The 6103-nt window shown below is 37.5% G+C and overlaps 1 non-coding gene across 1 annotated transcript; it reads right to left on the reverse strand.

Annotated features, from left to right (window-relative positions):
* Positions 1–4285: 4285 nt before the first annotated feature.
* Positions 4286–4393, reverse strand: LOC127742436 (small nucleolar RNA R71). The gene has a single exon (XR_008003694.1). It is a non-coding gene; the product is annotated as a small nucleolar RNA R71 (small nucleolar RNA).
* Between the last annotated feature and the right edge of the window lie 1710 nt (positions 4394–6103).

The following is a 6103-nucleotide window of genomic DNA, read 5'->3' on the forward strand; positions in this document are numbered from 1 at the left end:
TAGAAAAATACAAGAACTTAAATGACAAAAATAAAGAAAATTGCTTAATCTAGACTTATCAGCCACTTAATCATTGTCGATCTAAATCAATCCCCGGCAACGGCACCAAAAACTTGATGAGGGAAAATCGATTCTGCACAAACTACCGGCAAGTATACCGGGTCGCATCAAATAGTAAAACTCACCAGAGTGAGGTCGATCCCACAGGGATTGATGGATCAAGCAATTTTAGTGAGGTGATTAGTCTACTCAAGCTGACAGTTGGTGAATTGAGTGAAATTGACTTGGCAGAATATAAATTGCAAGAAATTTAAAGTGCTGAATGTAAATTGCTTGAAACGTAAAGAACAAGAAAGTAAAAGAGCTAAATGTAAATGACAACAAAACGTAAATTGCATCAAATGTAAAGGGCTTTGGGTGTAATCATAATCCACAATGAATCAAATGGGTCTCAACTCCTTTCTCAATCAAATGAGTATATCTATGGCAGATTGAAATTGATTGGATCCCAATTCCTTGGCAATCCAATCTCTCTAATCACAATCAATCTTGCCAATTCCTTGATCCAATTGTCATGAGAAGAGGTTAAGTACATGTCTCTCATCCATAAGTGATGAGCAGATAATTTATACGCTTTTTGGCATTGTTTTTAGGTAGTTTTTAGTAGGATCTAGCTACTTTTCGGATGTTTTTATTAGTTTTTATGCAAAATTCATATTTCTGAACTTTACTATGAGTTTGTGTGTTTTTCTGTGATTTCAGGTATTTTCTAGCTGAAATTGAGAGACCTGAGCAAAAATCTGATTCAGAGGCTGACAAAGGACTGCTGATGCTGTTGGATTCTGACCTCCCTGCACTCGAAGTGGATTTTCAAGAGCTACAAAACTCCAAAAGGCGCTCTCTCAATTTCGTTGGAAAGTAGATATCCAGGGCTTTCCAGCAATATGTAATAGTCTATACTTTGCTCGCATTTTGATGACGCAAACTGGCGTTCAAACGCCCCTTCTCTGCCCTATTCTGAAGTCAAAACGCCAGAACTAGCAAAAAAGTTAGAGTTAAACGCCCAAACTGGCATAAAAGCTGACGTTTAACTCCAAGAGAAGCCTCTACACATGTGAAGCTCCATGCTCAGCCCAAGCACACACCAAGTGGGCCCGGAAGTGGATTTCTGTATCATTTACCTACTTCTGTAAACCCTAGTAGCTAATTTCATTATAAATAGGACCTTTTACTATTGTATTATCATCTTTTGATCATCTTTTGATCATCTTTTGATCTCTTGATCACGTTTTGGGGGCTGGCCTCATGGCCATGCCTGGACCTTGTTCTTATGTATTTTCAACGGTGGAGTTTCTACACACCATAGATTAACATGTGGAGCTCTGCTGTTCCTCGAGTATTAATGCAACTATTATTGTTCTTCTATTCAATTCATGCTTATTCTTATTCTAAGATATTTATTCGCACTTCAACCTGATAAATGTGATGATCCGTGACACTCATCACCATTCTCACTTATGAACGTGTGTCTGACAAACACTTTCGTTCTACCTGTGAAAGCTAGAGTGTGTATCTCTTGGATTTCTAGTCCATGATGCATGGTTTCCTCACCTGACAACCGAGCCTTCCATTCTGTAAGATCAGAGTCTTCGTGGTATAAGCAAGAATTATTGGCGGCCATTCCTGAGATCCGGAAGTCTAAACCTTGTCTGTGGTATTCCGAGTAGGATCTGGGAAGGGATGACTGTGACGAGCTTCAAACTCGTGACTGTAGGGCATAGTGACAGACGCAAAAGGATAGTAAATCCTATTCCTACACGATCGAGAACCAACAGCTGATTAGCCATGCGAGAAACCATAGAGGACCTTTCTCACTGAGAGGACGGGAGGTAGCCATTGACGCTGGTGAAACCCAACATACAGCTTGCCATGGAAAGGAGTATGAAGGATTGGATGAATGCAGTAGGAAAGCAAAGATACAAAAGGAACAAAGCATCTCTATGCACTTATCTGAAATTCTCACCAATGAATTACATAAGTATCTCTATCTTTACTTTATGTTTTATTTATCTTTTTAATTATGAAAACTCTATCACCCATTTGAATCTGCCTGACTGAGATTTATAAGTTGACCATAGCTTGCTTCAAGCCGACAATCTCCGTGGGATCGACCCTTACTCACGTAAGGTATTACTTGGACGACCCAGTGCACTTGCTGGTTAGTTGTGCGAAGTTGTGACAAAGTGTGATTCACGTTTGAGAGCTCCAAGTCTTTGGCGCCATTGTTGATGATCACAATTTCGTGCACCAAGTTTTTGGCGCCGTTGTCGGGGATTGTTCGAGTTTGGACAACTGACGGTTCATCTTGTTGCTCAGATTAGGTAATTTTCCTTTATTTTATTTTCAAAAAGTTTTCAAAAATCTTTCAAAAAAATTTTCTTCTTTTTTTTCGTTTTTCCAAATATAATTTTTGAAAAATACAAAAAATTCATAAAATCATAAAAACTCAAAAATATTTCATGGTTCTTGTTTGAATCTAGGGCCAAACTTTAAGTTTGGTGTCAATTGCATGATTTTAATGGTCTTGCAATTTTCGAAACACATACATTGTGTTCTTGATGATCTTCAAGTCGTTCTTGATGAATTGCCTTGTTTGATCTTCATGATTTATTGAATTGCACTGCATGATGTTCTACATATGCATTCTTGCATTCATATGGCCCAAACATGAGAAAGTTCTAAGTTTGGTGTCCTCCATATTTTCTTTCATTAAGAAACTGAGTTCTTGATGTTCATTTTGATCTTCAAGATTGTTCTTGGTGTTCATCTTGATGTTCATAATGTTCTTGCATATATCTTGTGTTTTGATCTAAGAATTATATCTTTTGACTCATTTTGTTATTTTTTTCAAAATTGAAAACATATCTTCTTGAATAAAGAATTTAGCAAAATGAAGATCCAAGAACATAAAGCAGAGGAATTACAGAAAAGAAGCTGGGCATTCAAAACGCCCAGTGAAGAAGGAAAACTAGCGTTTAAACGCCAGCCAGGGTACCTGGCTGGGCGTTTAAACACCCAAACCATGCAGCAATTGCGTGTTAAACGCCCAAAACATGCAGCTCCTGGCCGTTTAACGCCAGGATGACACAAGGAGAGGAATTTTGTTTTCATATCAAATCTTTTTCAAATCTTCATATTTTTTCAAATCAAATCTTTTTCAAATCAAATATTTTCAATCATATCTCTTTCAAAATCATATCTTTTCAAACATATCTTTTTCAAAAAATCAAATCTTTTTAATTTCCTTTTTAAATCTTTTTCAAAATAAATTTCAATCATATCTTTTCAAACATATCTTTTTCAAATCATATCTTTTTCAAAATCAATTTCAAAATCTTTTCTAACTTCTTATCTTCTAAAAATTGATGTTCAAATATTTTTCAACTAACTAATTGACTTTTTGTTTGTTTTACTATTTCTTATCTTTTTCAAAACCACAACCAATTTTTCAAAAATTTATTTTAAATTTTATCCTTTTTATTTTCGAAAATTCTCCCCCCTCTCTTATCTTTTTCTATTTAAACACTAACATTCCTCCTCCATTGTCAATTCGAACTCCATCTCTCTTTGTGTGTTCTAATTCTTACCTCATTCTTCTATTCTTATTTTCCTCTGACACCTCAAGAAATCTCTATATTGTGACATAGAGGATTCCATATTTTCTTTATTTTCTTCTCTTTCATATGAGCAAGAAAAAAGATAATGGCATACTTGTTGAAGCTGATCCTGAACCTAAAAGGATTCTGAAGAGAAAGCTAAGAGCAGCTAAAGCACAAAATCTAAAGAGGACCTCACTGAAATTTTTGAAAAGGAAGCAGCAAAATAAACAAGTATGGCCGAACCAAACAACAATGCAAGAAAGATGCTTGGTGATTTTACTACATCAACTTCCAACTTTTATAGAAGAAGCATCTCAATCCCTGTCATAGGAGCAAACAATTTTGAGCTAATGCCTCAATTAGTTTCTCTACTGCAAAAAAACTGCAAGTTTCATGGACTTCCATCAGAAGACCCTTATCAGTTCTTAAGTAAGTTCTTACAGATATGTGATACTGTTAAGACCAATGGAGTTAATCCTGAAGTCTATAAGCTTATGCTTTTCCCTTTTGCTGTAAGAGACAAAGCTAGAACATGGTTGGACTCACAACCTAGAGATAGCCTGGACTCTTGGGAGAAGCTGGTCATGGCCTTCTTAGCCAAGTTCTTTCCTCCTCAAAAGCTGAGCAAGCTTAGAGTGGATGTTCAGACCTTCAGACAAAAAGATGGTGAGTCCCTCTATGAAGCTTGGGAAAGATACAAGCAGCTGACCAAAAAGTGTCCTTTTGACATGCTTTCAGAATGGACCACATTAGATATATTCTATGATGGTCTGTCTGAATTTTCCAAGATGTCACTGGATCACTCTACATGTGGATCCATTCACCTAAAGAAAATGCCTGCAGAAGCTCAGGAACTTATTGAAATGTTGCAAATAACTAGTTCATGTATACCTCTTAGAGGAATCCTGTGAGTAATGGGACGCCTCAAAAGAGAGGAGTTCTTGAAATTGATGCTCTGAATGCGGTACTGGCTCAGAACAAAATATTGACCCAACAAGTCAATATGATCTCTCAGAGTCTGAATGGATTGCAAAATACATCCAACGGTACTAAAGAAGCATCTTCTGAAGAAGAAGCTTATGATCCTGAGAAACTTGCGATGGCAGATGTGAATTACATGGGTGAAGCCTTTGGCAATACCTATAATCCTTCATGGAAAAAACATCCAAATTTTTCATGGAAGGATCAACAGAAGCAAGGCTTCAAGGGTGGAATCCTTCTAGCTTAGCAAACATAGTCTCTGATCTATCTAAGGCCACTCTTAGATTCATGACTGAAACAAAATCCTCCATTAGAAATTTGGAGGCACAAGTGGGCCAGCTGAGTAAAAGGGTTACTGAAACTCCTCCTAGCACTCTCCCAAGCAATACAAAAGAGAATCCCAAAAGAGAGTGCAAGGCCATTGATATAATCAACATGGCCGAAACCTTAGAGGGGGAGGAGGACGTGAATCCAATTGAGGAAGACCTCAGGGGACGTCCAATGGTCAGTACGGAATACCCTAATGAGGAACCAAAAGAATCTGAGGCTCATACAGAGACCATATAGATTCCCTTGGATCTCCTTTTACCATTCATGAGCTCTGATGATTATTCATCTTCTGAAGAAGATGAAGACATTGTTGAAGGGTAAGTTGCCCGATATTTAGGAGCAATCATGAAGCTGAATGCCAAGCTATTTGGTAATGAGACTTGGGAGGAAGAGCTTCCCTTGCTCACCAATGAACTGAATATATTGGTTCAGCAAACTTTACTTCAAAAAAAATAGGATCCTGGTAAATTCTTAATACCCTGCACCATAGGCACCATGACCTTGGAAAAGGCTCTATGTGACCTGGGGTCAGGGATAAACATGATGCCACTCTCTGTAATGGAGAAACTGAGAATCTATGAGGTACAGGCTGCCAAATTCTCATTGGAAATTGCAGATAAATCTATGAAAAAGGCTTATGGACTAGTAGAGGACGTGCTAGTAAAGGTTGAAGGCCTTTACTTTCCTGCTGATTTGATAATCTTAGACACTAGGAGGGATGAGGATGAATCCATCATCCTTGGAAGACCCTTCCTAGCCACAGCAAGAGCTGTGATTGATGTTGATAGAGGAGAGTTGATCCTTCATGTGAATGAAGAATGCCTTGTAGTAAAGACTCAAGGGTCTCCATCTGTAACCAGGGGGAGTAAGTGAAGAGCGGAAGATTGATGGTTTCGAAGTTATAATAAACTCTCGTTGCAAGTATAGTTTCTAAACCAAGCAATCAACCTTTCTTACAAACGTTTGGTTGTCACAAGTAACAAACCCAATAAAATTTATAAACCGAAGCATTCAAACCTCGAGTCGTCTTCTCAAGGAATTGCAGGGAAGTGTGTTTTACTATTGGTTAATGAAAACAGAGTTTTTAGGTTTTAAAAAGGTTTTGAACAAGAGAAATAGATTGCAAGAATTAA

Source organism: Arachis duranensis, chromosome 1 (assembly GCF_000817695.3).
Source record: "Arachis duranensis cultivar V14167 chromosome 1, aradu.V14167.gnm2.J7QH, whole genome shotgun sequence".
Lineage (NCBI taxonomy): Eukaryota > Viridiplantae > Streptophyta > Magnoliopsida > Fabales > Fabaceae > Arachis > Arachis duranensis.